The sequence below is a fragment of the Acinonyx jubatus genome, chromosome B1 (genome assembly GCF_027475565.1).
Source record: "Acinonyx jubatus isolate Ajub_Pintada_27869175 chromosome B1, VMU_Ajub_asm_v1.0, whole genome shotgun sequence".
NCBI lineage: Eukaryota > Metazoa > Chordata > Mammalia > Carnivora > Felidae > Acinonyx > Acinonyx jubatus.
In genome coordinates, this window is record NC_069382.1 from 78,436,628 (window position 1) to 78,455,133 (window position 18,506).

Genomic DNA, 18,506 nt, shown 5'->3' on the forward strand with positions numbered 1-18,506 from the left:
TTTTGTAAGTAGAACAATTTTAATTTTAGGTGGTCTTTTTCTCCTCAGCATTATTCTAATAGGCAATTCTTTGAATCCTATGCACAAATTAATTTTAAATATTCTGTGCTATCTTTATATAAGAAGGCTTCTTTATTATTAATACAATTGGAGCAACATGCATATTTAGAGAATGACAATATAAAGTAACTCCTTGTGAGAGTGAACAAAGTGGATTATGCCTGTACTTATCCAGACTAATGTCTCAGAGCCTTAGCAGGATATTTTTCAGCCTAGTTAGTGGTTTAATTCTCCTCACTCTGCAGAGCCCTAGATGCTGGCCCTTGTGTAAAGAACCCTTACAGCCGATCTATAGTAGTGCATAGTCTAGGTTTTCCTAGCAGTCTCATTTAGATGAGAAGCAGCCACTATGCCAGGGAAATGTGTGTGCCATTTCCTGAGTTGTTCCAGCTCCATTTCATTAAAGGAGCACATCTTTAACAACTTTGTGGCAAGCACTTCAGTACTGCCATCTGGTCACAGAGATCAACGCCCTGAATCATAGAGATGACAAACAATCATGCGTTCTCCGTTGCACAGAAATACACTCTTGCAATATCAGAGGAGTAACTAGAATTTGGAGGCTGTGGCAAGAAACAGAAGCAAGAAACTTGTATGTAGGCCAGCATTTCCGAAGGCATGTGGATTTTCTGACAGAAAATTTTGAAATATTTTTTAAAAGACTGAGTAGATCCAACATAGAGCTTCAAACTTTTTACTGCAAAGTGAGACCATTAAAAACACATACACGTATGCTATTATTAACTGTCACCATTATAAAAGAAAGGACAGTTAATTGAAAAAAAAGGGGGGGGGGTGCCTGGGTGGCTCAGTCAGTTAAGGGTCTGACTTCAGCTCAGGTCATGATCTCATGGATCTCTTAAGAGTTCCAGCCCCATGTCAGGCTCTGTGCTGATGGCTCAGAGGCCTGGAGCCTGGTTTGGATTCTGTTTCTCCCTCTCTCTCTGCTTTCCTCTCTCTCTCTCAAGAATAAATGAACATTAAAAAAAAAAGAATAAATGAACATTTAAAAATAATTTAAAAAGGGAAAGACATAATTTCAGCATTTTTTGAGTGGAAATATCCTTATTTTTATTTTTCACAAGGTTTGGCCTTCGTGGTTGGTGGCTCGGCCTTGACAACTACTCTGGAAGCTTCCTGCCTTGTCCCTTTAGGAACAATCTGCCAGGCCCTGTATTAAAGTTCTGGCAGCTCAGTCCTGGTCATGCACATCGGAGATATTCAGATTTTTACTGCTTCTTTACGTAACCAAATAAAAGTCTGTGTCTGTACTTGAAGTGAACTTTTAAAGCCTATTTAACCAATATCAGAGTTACCCCCTTGTTCTGTGGATTTCTTTCACACCAAGGAAATCCCTAGGAAATAGAAATATGTAAGAAGACCAATGGAAGACTGAGTTCTGCTTTCACTGCCAGCTAAATCTTTTCTCTTATGAGGATTCATTATCATTCAATCCGGTCAATGATTTCTCTTGAGTATACAGTTTCAAGTATAATAAACAAAAGTGTTCATCTGTGATGTGATCAGCAGAGCTTCTAATGGGACATATATAAGAAGGAAAGTAAATACAAATCAACAAACATGACTTTAGGAAAAAACAGCACTGTCTCTCTAGGGAACTTTAGGGGGAAAAAAACAACAACAACCAGAAAACAATCATCCTGCTCAAACAAAGACTGGGTGTAAGAGACATGATTATTAGTTAAACCATCTTAATGAAATGTACAGACCTGTGTGCTCTTAGATAGATAATTCATGTGCAATTTTATTATCTCGCAAGGTTTAATTAAATATTTGCCTTTTGGCTAATCAACAGCAATTAATAAGAGATGCTTATATTCACACAACTTATAAGAAATGTGGACATGGCTTCCATTGGAATTTTAGTGGTCGTCTTAATGAAAGCAAGAGTAAGCAATAACATGACAGCATATGTACCAGGCCAGAGCTGAAAACCTGTGCTAGTCAGTGTTCTCTAGAGAAATAGAACCCCTAGGGTGTGTGTGTGTGTGTGTGTGTGTGTGTGTGTGTGTGTGTATGTATATAGAGAGAAACAGAGAGAGAAAGAGGGAGAGACAGAAGGACAGAGATAGATTTATTTTAAGGAGATTTCTTGGCTCCTACAATTGTGGGGGATTCCATAGGGCAGGCCAGAAGGCTGGAGAGCCAGGGAAGAGTTGATGGTGTAGCTCAAGTCCTAAGGCAGACCAGAGGCAGAATTCCTTCTTCCTCCAGGGACTTCAGTCTTCTCACTTATGTTCTTTACTCAAAGATTACCGATTTAAACATTAATCTCACCTAAAAAAATACCTTCACAGCAATACCTAGGCTGGTGTTTGACCAAATATGGGGGCACTGTGGCCTAATCAGGTTGATACATAAAATTAATTATCACAACCCTAGAAAGAAAAAAAAATACGTGAGAATATTTATTTTAAACTAGAAGAATGGAAGTGAAAAGACAAATATAATAAATACTTGATAGGTAAAGTTATCTTTTAAGTACTACACTTCTCAGCATGGAACTAGAAGAAGGAATTTGGATTAAAAGGGCAAAGGTAATAATGGATAACTGATCTGGAAGCATCTCTGTTCTAAGAATGTCATGTTGTGTTTTATATTTGATATGAACTCAAGGTGTCTAAAATACGCACATGCAGTACACTTTAGGTGCCCCCCAGAAAAGCAGAAAATGGCAAGGTAAAGGTGGGACACTTATGAAAAACATAAAGAGCCAAGAGTGTCATTTATTTCATAACTTGTCATAAAATAAATGACTTTTTGATCCTCACCATGGTACCACCATTTCATGGCAGCAAGATACTATTTTTTACAGTGTTAGTCTTAAAAACAAACAAACAAATATAATCTCTTCTGAGACTGGGCAACCAAACTTTGAGTAAAATGCAATGGCTGCATGATCTCACCTCTAAAAGAGGAAATAATAATGGCAGCTCTCTCATTAAGTTGTTGAAGATGTCTTATGATATATGACATGAAAAAGTGCTCAGGGCAGTGCCTGGTTCACAGCGAGCATCCATTCCATGTTTATTCCTACTGAGGTGATGAGGGACTTTTTAAAACCCTTGCTGTTGATCTCACTCAGCCTCTTTACTCCTAATGTCTGAACTAAGTTACTAATCTTGCACCTTCCATACACTGTACACTTGTTAAGTGATCAAACCTAGCTTCTCCTTTAGAGAGAAAAAAATAAAGAAAAGTAATTTCCCAGGTTCAGGCACTACCAAAAGAGAAAGGAATTATAAAGAAGTCATCCTCCCTTCAGGGATTGCAGCCCTGTTTAGGGCCCACAGAAGGCAAGTGGAAATGGTCTGAATTTCAGCCCCCACTTTGCACCTCCTCCCCTTGGAAGCCTGAAATACACAGTGGTGTCTTTGACCTCGTGTTCCCAAGGGGGTCTGAATAAGGGGTATTTAACTTTACCATATCTTCAAGGCACATAAAATCTGGTATCTTTCTTTTTGCTAATGGAGTTGATATCAACTTATACAACACCATCCTAATAAACTGACACATAGAGGTTTTCAACAAACAGAACTTAAATTCATGCAGCGACACCCAAAAAATGGATTGTTTGAGGGGAATAATTGACTTTCTACTCTTATATTCTGCCCATCCTTCCTAGAATCTGCACCCAAAACAGTCAGGAAGGACACACTCAAAGATACAGGAGATGATCCACCAGAAGATTCACCTTTGTAGGAAGGTAGGGTGATTTTTTAGATATTCTGCCTTTAGACCAGACCCCTATGGGGGTGTCTTCCTCTTCCTTAGCTCCCTCTGTTCATTGCTCTCAAATTTAGAAAATTTCTCCTACTCACTACTAGCAAGGGAAATAAGGTGGGAGAAAATGACATAACTATGGGTAGAGTGTGGGTCAAGGAACAGTCACCTGGAAGGATGAGAAAAAATGGTTTTAGAGACCAAAGGACTGGGATCATCTGGGATTGGGAAGCTGAGATAAAATGGAATCCAGGAGAATGGACTCACTGGCCACAGAGGCTTTCTAACATACCGTAAATGAAGCTGTGAGCCCAGGAAAGGTGGTGGAGGTGAGCTTAGCCACCTCAGGAAAACACTGTCCAGGACTTTGACCCTTTGACATTTGTATAGTTTGGTGTGGGTTGAATGACAACTCTTCAGGAAGAAACTGCCTGATTACTCCTCAGGAGCGTGCTGTATGTGTGCATGTGCTCAGAAGTGCAAAGGAATACTCTCTTCCTCTACTCCATCTAAAGATCTTCTGTTTCCTTCCTGTACTTGTCCAGTGCAGAAGATGGGAAGGCAAGCAAATGATGCTCAGGAACGTCTCACCAGTAGGCCATTTATATTTTCAGTTACAATTATACCTTTAGTGATAGGAGGAATAGTGCCTCAGTTTCGTATAATAAGTTTCAATGGATTCTGGGAGAAACTGGCAAGTCATTATATTCCAGAGAAATTGTTCTGCCAGGTCCAGATTCACTTGGGTTCTTTGATATTTTAGAACGTAGTGAGGGCTTTTAATCTATACCAAATAAATATGTTAGTATTAATCCTCAGCTACGTTGGGGCTGACTAATCACTTTGTGGATTTTCTATATCCTTTTCTTTTTCTCCTTTCTTACTTTTGGCCCTTTCATTGCTCATTTGCAACTCCATAAGAAATCAAAGAGGAAATAAAAGGAGATGAAACTTAAATCATTTGGGTTCTATTATTTCTCTGTGATTTACTCTGATTTTGCCAGAGGAAAGTTGGACATTTTAGCTGAAAAGGAAGTTCAGGGCTTGTAAATTTCAGTAATCCATCTTGTCTCTGAAGGAGAGATGACACTGTGCCTTTATTGTAGTGTGTTGGAGAAAGGCCTGACTTTTTTAGAGTTGGTTGACCTGTGTTATTCTGCCTTCACTTTTGGCCAGATGATCATTTCATCTCTTTGGACCTCAATCCTTCAATTGTAATTCGGATTGGATGATTTCCCATTTGCCTAGAAAACTTCCAGTGAGCCACTGGCAGTTACGGAAATTCTTTAGCAACTAAGAATTCTTACCCATCTAACCTCCTTGTGACCATTAGTCATCATTTTATGAGAAAGTTGACTGGAAGTTCAGTGAAATTTGGGGTCATAAAACAGAATCAGAAACCTGGCCTTGCTGTCATTAATCCTTTGCTCCTTCATGCGATCTGACCTCCCTATAGACCACTAGCCAGTTACCACTGCCATACTTCACTCTCCTTGTTTTCAGGAGCTAATCAGAAGAGGCCTTCTCTTCCAAGTTCACTGCTGAGTATGTGAACTTTACCGTAAATAACTCCCTCATCCCACAGTTCAGAACCCTAGTTCTCCAATCCACCTCCTTAGCATCTGTAGACTTCAGAGTATGCAAGTGATGACTTATTCTAATAGAACTCAAACACGCTATTTCTACCTCTTTTAACACTTTATTGTTTTCTTCCAGATAGTCCGGTTGTTATATGAAATCCTCAGCCAGAGAGTGCAATTTTGATCTGTTTTCTTGTTTTCTTGATATTAACAAGGCAGCTAGCTACCTCTGAATTTTTTGGTACTCACTTTGACTTTATCCTAATCTCATTCAAGCTATGATGTATACTTCTTCATATGGAACCAGAATTCATAACCAACTCTATGAATGAATTGATAATATGAGGAAACTTTCAGAGTAAAGTACTTAATGTTTACATTAACATACATTTACATTTACATACTCTTAAATGCCAGTGTTCACTTGGTATATAGTACAAACTAGAATGCTTTTGTTGAAATGTAGAGCATATGCAATATAGCTTAATTTCTCCCATAGAAAAGTATGTATGGTGAATCAGGGCACAGTCAGTTAAGCATTAGACTCTTGATTTTGGCTCAGGTCATGATCTCATGATTGTGAGATCAAGTCCCATGTGCTAAGGCTCTGTGCTAAGCATGGAGCCTGCTTAAGATTCTGTATCTCCCTCTCTCTGCCCCTTCCCACTTGTGCGTTCTCTCTCTCTCTCTCTCCTCTCTCTCTCTCAAAAAAACAAATAAAAGTATGTATGATGGATAATTATTTTTATTCCCCACCAGTTTTTTACCACTTTAAAATTTTTTCTTGTATCCTTCTCAAATTTTTTTCACTTCTTCTATTTTATGGTTATGGTTATGCCTGTGCTATTGCTGATGATAACTAGCAATGGCTTCCTTCTGGTTCTCCAAAAGTAAACTTTTCTTGTCATGGATCAGACTAGATCCCTTTTCCTTTCCACTTTTTCTATTCTGTTTCATTCTCTCCTGCGCTCTCTTTTTTGCTAAAAACCCTTTGTTTTCATTCTCTCTCTGAAAACTATATTGAAGTTTCTAAACCTTTCAGACTCATACTGCATACCTGTGTCTTGAGAAATAGTTAGATGCAATGAAGGAAGTTTGATATCTTTGTAATGATAATTTAATAGCTGTACTACTTGATGTTAGAAAATCCCTCAAAGTAAAACAGTCCGAATGAGATTACAATGTGTGCAGTCATTAAGAATATCTGATAGGCATCGTATGAATCATGTATTAAAATGTGTTCTGACTTAAATTTAAAGCATTAGCTTAAACAATTCTCTATAGAATAAATAGTATCTTGACCTAGATTTTGATTATTATCTTTCATTCAGTCTTGAGGAAGACCTTCAAACTCACTTGCCTGAGGCACTTGCAAGCTCCAGGTTTTTTTGGCTCATGAAAGAAAGATAAGTCACTCTTGAGAAGTGAGAAATCCTACAGTAAAAACCTAGTGGAGGATTATCTCTGTTTCCTTTAACCAAATCACACCTTTGTATAACCTTAGTTTATTATTATCAGTTTATTTGATTCTGTAACCATAATCCATTGCTGTCATGGGTTAACATCACTACAACTAGTGTAAGAGAGGGTATAGTTTAAATGTATCCCATTAGGTAATTTTATTTTGAAAGCAATCATTTTTAACTACTAAATTAATATTGCTATTTAAACAAACATGACTAATGGCTGGAAGGCTAGAAGCAAAGAGACCACATAAAACCAGTAAAGAGTGAAGGTAGATGAGCAGAGTCAGTTCACTGGGACTGAATCAATGGCTCAAATAGAAACAGGGTAGGGGTGAGAGGGAAATGTGAAATCTCACCCCAGGTAGGAGCTGCCCACAAAGAAGGCTGCAGTAGAACTTTAGCCAACCTTGGTTTTACTTTATCATATTACTCCCATTCTCAAAATTCCAAGTAAATACTAACTGCACATTAAATATGTATTTTATGAATGTTGTGGAACATAGTGATAATAGCCTACTGGTATAAATGTTGACAAAGCACAGTTCTCTATTCAGTGTCAACAGAAAGTTTATGTATTTATTTAATTCCTTTCTTATTACATAGCCTGCTAACACTTCCTTCTTTGATGATTTTCATCCCATTCTTGATTTTAATTGCAATCAGTATTTCATTTTCTTCCAAATATATATCACTAATACTGAGTTCCAGACCTGTTTGTTCAATAGCATCCCTGACCTCTTCCTCTAGAATATCTCATGGACCTCTTTTAAAAAATATTTATTTATTTTTTGGAGAGTGCAAGTGGGGGAGAAGCAGGGGGTGGGGGACAGATGATCCGAAGTGGGTTCTGTACTGACAGGCTGACAGCAGTGAGCCTGATGTGAGGCTCAAACTCACGAACCATGAGATCATGACCTGAGCCAACCAACTGAGTCACTCAGGTGCCCCTCTCATAGACCTCTTAATTTAACATGCAACGCTCTGGATTTTCTCTCTCTCTGTTCCAGCTTAGAAACCCAACTTACCCTCTTTCAGATTTCTCCATTGTAGTAAAGAAATCACTGTCCTTCTATTGCTAAATCCAAATGTCTAGGATTTGGTAACTGCATTGAAATTTTTCCTGGCTTTTTTTTTCACCGTACTTCACTTCTACCCTAATCTGAGCCACCTCATTCTCTCACCTTGTCTAATGAATGCAGCTGCCTACTGAGAAGTCTTCCTGTCCACTCTGGGCCTCCTATAGCCCATCTTTCACAAGTAGCCAGAAAACGTTTAAACACATCATAAAAATCATGCCACTTTCTTGCTTAAATCTCTCCAATGATTTTGCAACATGCTTGTAATAAAATCTAACTTCCTTATCATGGCTAAAGATTCTATGTAGTCACCCTTCTACATCACCTCATATGTACCCACTCTCCCCTTGGATTGTTACCCTCCAGTCAAATGTGTATTTTAACTGTCAGGCTATGTATTAGTTTTCTATGCTTTGTAACAAATCATTACAAACTTACAACCTAGAATAACACATCTATTATCTCATAGTTTCCATGGGTTGGGACTCTAAGACTGTGCTTAGAGTCCCATAGAATGAAATCAAGTGGTTGTCCAGGACTGAATTCTCATCTGAAGGCTCAACTAAGGAGGTATCTGTTTTCTCACTAGTGTGTTTTTTTGGGGAGCATTTGGTTTCTTCGGGCTGTGACTTTTTCAAAACCAACAACAGAGAGAGAGAGAGGGACAGAGAGAGAGACTGGAGTGACTTGGATGACAAGATAAAATCTTATATTACAAAAAATAATCATGGAAGTGACCTTTCACACTTTTGCCATATTTTATTGGTTAGAAGTAAGTCACAGATAATACACACAAGAGAAAGGAATTATCCAAAGGTGTGAACACAAGAAAGAGGCAGTCACAGGGAGGCGCCTGAGTTGTCTGTCTGCCACACAGCCACATATCAACTCTGCTCCCACCTCTGGAGATTTGCCTGTTCTTTTCCATCTACCTATGATGCTCCCCACCCCACCCCAGCTCCCTGCCTGACTCTTCCATGATTTCGGCTCAAATGACACTTTTACATGGAGGCCTTTTCTAAGAATCCACCCTAAACAAACATCCCCAACACACGTACACACACACACACACACACACACACACACACACAATCATGAATTATATTATCCTGTTTTATCTTTTTTCATAGCCCTAAAATCACCTTGTTTACTCATTTACTACTTGTGTCTCACTCCCCCTAGAATAAAATGTCCAAATGACCACTGGAGTGGAGACTCATTTAACATATTTTCAGCGCTTGGAAGTGATATGAAAGAGCATAACTAATGTTGTTGGGTAAATTTAGAGTAATATAAGAATAAAAAGTGGATAGTTCATAATTTTATGTGGGATAAAGAACTGAAAGAATTATAAGATTCCCACTTGAAAATTAAAAAAAAAAAGTCAAAACTCTGTTCTAATATTAGTCTGCTAAGGTGAATAGCCAAGTGTAAAATGTACTATTTAGAATTCCCAGCTCTGATTTAAAATTTATAATTATTTATTCCTTCTTGTTTTGAAAGGATTATGAAGGAAAATGATAGTACTTATAAAATGTTTTGTTTCTACAGTGATAATTTTAGTCCTAAATATATAATACTTCTTTGTATGAAGATTGGAATATAAGTTTACAGTAGTAAATTTCATCCTAATTTGGACTCCTGTGTCTTTCCAGGTTGGAAACATAGACCAACTGAATAGCTATAATACTCATTGGGGCAAGAAAAAGATATTGAAGCCAATGTCTTTGTAGAGTCTCATGAGAAGGCAGTCTTTGGTGGAAGCACTACCTCAGTGTCTAGTTTACAGCTTGACAGATTCAAAAAACAAATGCTTACCAGTTTGCCAAGAAATAATCAGGATGTAGAAGTTGATTTGCATAAACCAAAAATCTTAAAAGACTAGTTTATGCATCAGTTTGCCAGTTTATGCTCGAATCTATATTTGACAAAGCAACAGATCCTGACTGTTAACTTAAGACATAACTTCCCATTTCGCTGTAGATAATAAATGTCGATCAGAAAGTCTATTCCTGAGCACAGAATAAGAAAAGAATCAGATGTCCTTAAAAGATGGGTCTGTCAGGCTTTGACCACCTATATTGCATTACTCTAGGGAAGTCTCTGGCTAGATAACTGAAACTGGCCATTGAAGTCAACCCAACTTCTCTGGAGACTGCTTTGGATACTTGGCAAATTCTTCCCCATGCACACCCTTCTGCTGTTTTTATCAGTCATGACATTCTCTCTTCTGGGCAACTTATATTTTGGTGGAATTGATTATAAGCACAACTTTCAGAAAACACAAGTAGGTCTTTACAGCCACAAGTTCTCAGAGGCAACACTCATAAGCCATTTTGCACAATGGGCTACTTTTACGGATGCTTAGTCTGTTTATGAGCATTGATTTTTACAGCTCAGAGTTTCACTTGACAACCTCCTCCTGTCACTGTTTTCAAACCCTTTTGATTCATCCTCCTTGGTACCTGTAGCCTGCTATGAACTGACTGTATACCTTGATTGCTCTTTACTTTATTAACTAATCATCTGCTTGGATAGTTTTGGTTGCACCAGCAGGAGAAAAAATGAAAAATATTTTTATTATGAATTTCATCCATATTTATAATAATGAGCTGTTGGAAAACATCTGCAATTTTCTATCATGATTTTCAACTTTTTGTCTCTGGAACAAAAGGTAATGAAGGGTAAAATGGAAATGCTGAAATAAACAATTTGGGTATCAAGTTTTTAAAAAATACTTTGCTCTTCCTTCTATGTGTTGTTGGAGCAATGAAACATGACACTGATGTTCTCTTCCAGCATTTATGTGTTTAATGACTTTCAGGATGAGCTCTGTCTACTGAGAATGCTTGCAATGGTTGTTCATTTGATCATCAACAGCACTCCTGTCTCCATCTCATCTTTCAATCTGAATGTTTAAAAAAAGGAGAAATGATTTGGAGAATTTTCAAAGCTTATGTATTTCAAGTGAGACACCCATTTTTTTCTGTTAGGAAACCAGCAAGATTCATCAACCCAGCAAGATTCTGCTTTTATAAAATATGCCTCCTACCTATGAATTTCATACAGAATTAAGTGCATAAAGTAAGTAAATTGTATTTGCGGTAAGCTTTTATTCAGTTAAAACAGCCTCATCAAATATCCTCCTGCACCTCTAAAGGTTTCTTCTTTTCACAAAGACAGCTACCATTTCAAAAACAATTCTGGAATCAGAAGAGAGGAAAATGTGGGGCTCCAAAAAATATGGAAAAATCACTTACTGGAGTGTCCATGAAGTCTGGAGTCAGGAATTCTGGAGTCATTATCTTTTTCCAGTTCAATGAGCTTTCTCTAATTGTTCCTTTGCTAATCAGCCAAGTTAAGACATGGAATTCTAGATGAACTATAAAGTGTTACATTATTCCAGTTGTATGGATTGATAGAGGACCAACCTGAGCCCTGAGAAAGTATACCAGGAGTTTGAGATGGCAGGAAGTGGAAGGAGCGGTAATTCCATTGGTGGGACCCAGGCTGAAGAGGATGCCAGGACAATTCTGTTCTTTCTGGGGAGAGGAAGTTAGTAAAAGATACCCTTATATAGGGCAAGTGCTAAGATATGAGGGGTACATTAATGAAGTGAAAGGTGCAGGATAGTTAATGTGGATGATATTAGAAGAAGTTTTAATAGTATAGCTTGCTAATCAACATGAATGCTATTGTCAGTAGGTGGTAGTCTGTCAGATTATATGGAGACTATATAATGACGTGATTTGGAAGAGTCTCGAGGAGGCCACTCACCTTCAAAGGGACCATCTGTGAGATGTAGCTAAAGTCAGTAGGAGGTGATGATTAGGAGCAAGGGCTTTGGAGTCACAAAGTCTAAATAAGTCCCAGGTCTGCTGCTTATTAGCTGGGAAAACTGAAGCAATATGGAAGAACTGAATACATGGTACACATCTGTGGGTAGCTTCACAAAGCTCTAGAGGCAGAGCTAATCCTAACCAGGCCTGAAACAAATTATTCAAACAGTAGGGTCAGTATCTAGCAGGTTGGGGCTGATCTTGAAGGCACGTAAAGGCAACACAGGCTACTTTGGGCAGTAAGAGCCAAAAGGCTCTCAAATTACCTATTCACAAAACAGAGTATTAATCATATTCTCAATGGCAAAAAGGTCTCAATTACAAAAATTAGCTCTATTACAGTCAGACAAAATTTTGTTAAAATCATATTTGATCTTTTACAGAATATTCACAGAGTGGAGACCAAACATGAATCCTTGAACAATACTCCAAATCCTGCCTCGTAACTAGTGCCAGGGAGACTCTGTGGGCACAGATGCCCCACCTTGGACTTCTAAATCTATCAGTGTTGGCCCTGGGCTCTAGACAGTGCTGCCTCTGAAAACAACATAATCACTGTCACTACTCTCAGCCTTGCCATTTTCTGCATGATCGTTATGTGTTTGCATGAGTCACTTGTGGTTCAAAGTCTGAAGCAGATGTCTCTAATTGGCTGACACTGGCAGTGTATCAGTACAGTACGCTCATTGCAAAGGAGTCTCAAAAAGTAATGTTTTGGCATACTGAGCTTCTGTACCTGGAAGTGAACTTCTTATAGCTTACAAGGTTTCCTAAAATATGAGTAGAAGGTTCAGAAGCAGAATGACTAAAACAGAATGACAAATTCCCATTATGACCTACCATTCTGGCTGCCCACTGTCAACATACACCAGTATTCCTATACTTACACATATTTTAAAAAGAAAAGTTACTACCCTCCGTAATACAGTTCTCATTTGTGCAACCAAAGTAATGGTCATTCCATACCCAAAAGGAGTCAACCAAAAATATTGCGTGTTACAGATCCAAGATTGTTCAGTAATATCCATCATGCTCAAGTTCTGGTATGATTTCATGTCGATATTTTAGGTAGATGAAAGTTTGTTTATTTCTACAACTTGTCATACACGATTATATAAAGGTATATACAATTTTCCTCTCCACTGTACATTTTCCTTTTATTTTATCTTTTATTTTTTTCGATTTAATCAGTTTATGTCTTGGAATAACTTAAAAATGCATTCCAAGTGGATACAAGTCCTTGGTGTTTCCAAATATTTGAGATTGTTGGGTCTTCTAATAACTTTAACTGTTAGACACAGAGGTTCTGGAAGGCAATCCTTGCCAAGGCTCCCCTTGGTTTCATCCTGATTTCTCCTTTTTTCTTGGTAGGCAAGATCAACCATCTAATCAATATTATAACCATTATGAAGAAACCAAAATACCAGTTAGCAGTCTTAGCTACTCTAACTCAATGGAAACAAAATGTGTCCCTTGGTAGAATCATTTCTCCATTTGGTACTAAGGAGCTGTATCTCAGTACATCCTAGGGTTGTGTTGTTGAGAAGTAAAGTTTTGCAAATGGGATATTAGGTGTACCAAGCAGTACCATCCCTATTCTCTGTGTTCTTGGACCTAAGTATCCTGGCTCTGGGAAACAGCACCATACATTGATTCTTGTTTCGGAGTACATACTGTATCCTACAGCACAACATCCCAAACTTAGAAAGTAGTGTGTGTCAGCTGGAGCTTTAAGTCTTCATTTGTTTCCTTTTATAAGGTCAGGATCTTATGGATAATAGATTATGTGTTAAAGCAGTTAAACCATGAATATCAACAAACTCCCTTGTTTCATCCCTGAGAAGCTATTTGCATTGTAGCCATAAATAAGGCATTTATAAGTCCATAGGTGATGCTGCTGTCAGAAGCATAGCCAATAGGGAAGGCAAATATATATACAGAATACATGTCTGTTCTAGTTAGGACAAAATACTGCCTCCTCTTGATGGAGGGGATATAGTATAACCAGCATGCTATTAGCTAGTAGATTGGTCCTTCTAGAATATGGTATCCAATCAGGAACATGGGGTTATTTATTGCTACTTGCAAAATGGGCTCTCAGCAGTAGCAAAAACTAGGTCATCTGTGGGGTGGGAAAATGCTCGTTACTGTGCCTATCCATGTGTTCCTTCCTTTCCTACCAATATGATCATGTTGCTCATAAACCATTGAGTAAGCTCTAGAATAAATTTACCTCCACTGAGCAGGAAAGTCTACCTGACTGTTAAGAGACTCTTTTATCCACTCTGGGTCTATTCAAAGTAGTCTATCCAGACTTTTTTTTTTTTAATGTTTATTTTTTGAGATACAGAGAGTGAGTGAGCAGGGGGGTGCACAGAGAGAGGGGGAGAGAGAGAATCCCAAGAAGGCTCTGTACTGTCAGCACGTAGCCCATCACAGGGCTTGAATCCATGAACTGTGAGATCATGACCTGAACTGAAACCAAAAATCGCTTAACCGACTGAGCCACCCAGGTGCTCCTACCCATATAACTCTTATCCAAACTTCCATGTCAGCAATCTTGCTTCTCCCATGTCTCTGATCTTTTAGGAAAACTAATAGATAATACCCATATATCAGCATGGACTCTTTCCTCAAACACTTCCTCCATCTGGGTAAAGTGGACAGGAGGATACACCATTCAATATTCTGCCCACTGGGAGGATTAGCCCAGTTGGAATTCTTACCTTTTGTACCATGGCATAAAATGTTGAAGAGAATTTAGCAAAATTTTTAGAAGTGTTGTTCAGGGTCCTTCAGAAGGTGATGCAAAGATGAGGTAGGTAATATGCAAGGATTTTATTTGAAGAAATGCTTCTTTGAGAGAAAATAGGGAGGGAGCTAGAGAAGGCTAAGAGAGCCATCAGACTCTGATGCACTTCTGATCTCAAATAAAGGAGAGAGAGAGGTTTGGTGGAACTACCCTAGACTGATAGAAGGTTTGGGGAAACAATAGGGAATCCTTAAGCCAAAGTTGGCCTTCAGAGAAGTCAAGAATGGGTTTGCTTTAGTACCTCTTCTGCACACAGTCATTGGCTGGGAATGACCTCTGGGAGGTGTGGAACCACAAATTTCAAAACACAGTAGCTGGTACCCTTGGTTAATTACACACCCTGTAGTCAAGTCAATGGTCTCTGAGGTGCATTCTCACGGCCACTGTGATGGATAAGATATTCTCAGTTATCTGATTATCCTAGAAAAAATGTAAAGATGTTACTGCTAAAATTGTTCAAAGAGCCACTGAAATTATTATTTTTTAATATAATTTATTGTCAAATTGGCTAACATACAGTGTGTAAAGTGTGCTCTTGGTTTTTGGGGTGATTCCCATCATTCATCGCTTACATGCAACACCCAGTGCTCATCCCAACAAGTGCCCTCCCCAATGCCCATCACCCATTTTCCCCTGTCCCCCACACCCCCATCCACCCTCAGTTTATTCTCTGTATTTAAGAGTCTCTTATGGTTTGCCTCCCTCCCTCTCTGCTTTTAACTATTTTCCCCCCTTCCCTTCCCCCATGGTCTTCTGAAATTGTTATTCTTAAAACTTTGTTTTATAATATTCAAAATTCTTCCTTCCTGGGTATGTTTTTGGTTCACTGACTTTCTATTTTCCCTTGTGGTCCCTTATGTTACTTAAAAATTTTTTTAATGTTTATTTATTTTGAGAAAGAGAGACAGCAAGCATGAGCAGGGGAGGGGCAGAGAGAGGAGGAGAGAGAGAATCATAAGCAGTATCTGTGCTGTCAGCACAGAGCCTGACACGGGGCTCGAATTCACGAACCATGAGATCATGACTTGAGCCAAAGTCAAGAGTCAGACACTCAACCAACTGAGCCACCCATGTGGCCCTACTTAAAAATTTTGAATAAATCACATAGAACCATAATTACTTTTGTAATAAAGAGGGTCAAGATGGGGGTAATTACCAAGAGAAGTCAATGGTCACTAACCTGGCCTTCATAAGATGGCTCTTTCTGGATGGATTACTCTAGACAAAGACCTGTTCCTCAGTTTTGAAAATCCAGAACCATGACTACAGCATATCCAGTGGTGAACAACCTTAGTAAACACAAAATAACTAAAGACATATGCTGACACATAAGCCAAATGCCAGTGCATTTGTAGTGGGAATATATTAATTAATTTATTTGTAGTGAGAATATAATTTCATGGATAACCTAAATATTCATAGTTGGTTAACCAAAACACAACTTCCGTCCTTCTCTACAAAGAGAAGGAAATTATACATATTATTGTTAAGCATGGGATAAGAGGAAAGAAAGCTAAAATAATAATTTAGGAGAAAATCTTTGGAGTCAGATCAACCAAGGTTCTTTGTAGAATGTTCCTGTAAGTAACCAGTTTCACCCATAAAGAACTGATGCCCTTTTTACTTTATTTCACTCTTCTTGAGGAACATTCATAATTTTCCCTGTCCTGACTATAACTAATACTATAAAATCAATATCTGTTCCAATTATAATCCCAAATATACTAAACTGATGAATATGTTATTGTGTGCTCAGTTTTTCATTGCCTTGGTTGGAGCTCAGATTTTTATATTGCTATGTTGTTTGGGGATGACTTCATCTTCCACACCTCTGTGTCCCTATATTCTAGAATTCATGTGAATCTAAAGAGCTAAGGTTTTCTGCCATTGTATTCTCTGTATACCTGGCACACATCTACTCATTTTTCGAGACTCAAAATTACATTTCAAACATTATTCTCTATAAAGTGTTTTGTAGCTGTCAAACTTCCACTCAGTCCTGGGAAGCTGCATAGTCCCTCCTCAAGGCACCCAAGGTGATGTTATTTTATAGCACTTATCATGTGGTACTGTAGATTTCCGCAGGACTGGATGATCCAAGAAGGCACATTGGCCATGATGGTCTGTGCTGTACCAGGTCCCATTAGAATAATTGGTTATGCAAACTGGCTGAAGGAACATAACTCATGGGGTGTGAATGCCTGGGTGTCCTGAGGTCAGTACTAGAGGAGAATTAGATCTGAGTGCAGAATTTGAGACTGAATGAGTCAGGAGCAGAGAGGATTAGGCACAACCTGGGGACCAGAATGGGATGGCTAGGACTTAAGTGATTGAGAAGAAAAGGACATCAGTCCAGTTCTTTCTGATGCTGGTGCAGATGGGTCACAGAGCTTAAAAACAAAGAAATAGTTGTCTCTTTTGCATGTCTGTCTTGATTCCTAGACTGTGAGTTCACTGAGAACATGATTTATCTTTGTATTCCTACTCTAGCAGACTACCTGGCTTACTGAAGTGATGAATGGAAGGATAGATAGATGAATGGTTGGTTGGATGGATGAATGGATTTAGACTTTCAAATTTAGTGCATAGGACTGCTACTCCATATTTTTTTGTTATGTCTAATTCAGCTTTTATTTATACTTTTATTTAATAAAGTTATTTTAGTATGAGACTGAACTGGAAGTTATAGAATTTTACCAAATGTGATATTTATCATCTTATTTATAACAATCTTTGAAAAATATTATTATATTCAATATAATATATAATATGTTTATATGCTTATATATATTGTTAAAATTGTTCATAGAACCACTGAAGTTATTATTTTTAAAACTTTTTTTTTTATAATATTCAAAATGCTTTCTTCCTGGGTATGTTTTTGGTTCACTGACTTTCTGTTTTTCCTTGTGGTCCCCTATGTTACTTAAACACTTTTTTTAATGTTTATTTATTTTGAGAAAGAGAGCAAGCACGAGCAGAGGAGGGGAAGAGAGAGGAGAGAGAGAGAATCATAAGCAGTATCTGTGCTGTCAGCACAGAGCCTGACATGGGGCTCGAACTCACGAACCATGAAATCATGACTTGAGCCAAAATCAAGAGTCAGACATTCAACCAACTGAGCCACCCAGGTGCCCCTACATAAAAAGATCATGAGATCACATGATCTCATCTATATAATATATATATTCTATAGAATATATAATCTATATGTAAATATATAATATGCTTATATATAAAATATGCTTACATCTATTCGATACATATAGAATATATGTTTTGTTCATGAATTTAGAACTCCCCTTGTGTATACAGTTAGATCTTTGTCCTTGGAAAATGGGAAATTTCACTCCTGAATTGAATTGGGAAAATATTGATATGCCTCTTAATATCTTAAAATGATATTTATATACATATAAGCAGATATGTATATACACATATATTTTTATTATGATGTGCACACATAATTAAGCTTTTGAAAGATGTGACAACTGTTAAAGCATATTATTTTGTTGAAATTTGCCTACACTTGTAGAAAACATTGTCATTGTAGTTTTATCCAGTGTGTGGAGGCACAAAATGAGTAAAGTTAGCAAAAAGCATATAAAGTATGTTCAAATTCAAATGGCACTTTTTTTAATTGGCAGATTTAGCCGTTTGAGAAAACAGAATGCAGAGTATAAAAACACTGAAAAAAATGGGGAAATAAGTTTTAATAACAACTAATATTTACAAGACATTATAAAAGAAAGTTCTCTGTATACTTTGGCATTAAAAACAATGTGGTTGGCACACACTGAGTGAGAAAAAAAACAATTAAAAGTGAATTTAAAACCAAGATAATATACATTAGATGTCAAGACAGGTAAAAGATTTTCAAGCTGGATCCTAAAGGCTTTCCAAGCTTCTTAGATGTTGATGATTTTCAG

General features: G+C 37.8%; 1 protein-coding gene across 4 annotated transcripts in view; it reads left to right on the top strand.

The window, feature by feature from the left end:
* TTC29 (tetratricopeptide repeat domain 29) overlaps nt 1-18,506 on the top strand; it is a 658,543-nt gene that overhangs the window by 388,161 nt on the left and 251,876 nt on the right. For all 4 annotated transcript variants that reach the window (XM_053216892.1, XM_053216893.1, XM_053216894.1 and 1 more), the window contains one exon: nt 10,920-11,010. The gene's annotated coding sequence lies outside the window, so the exon portion shown is untranslated. The remainder of the gene's footprint in view (nt 1-10,919; nt 11,011-18,506) is intronic.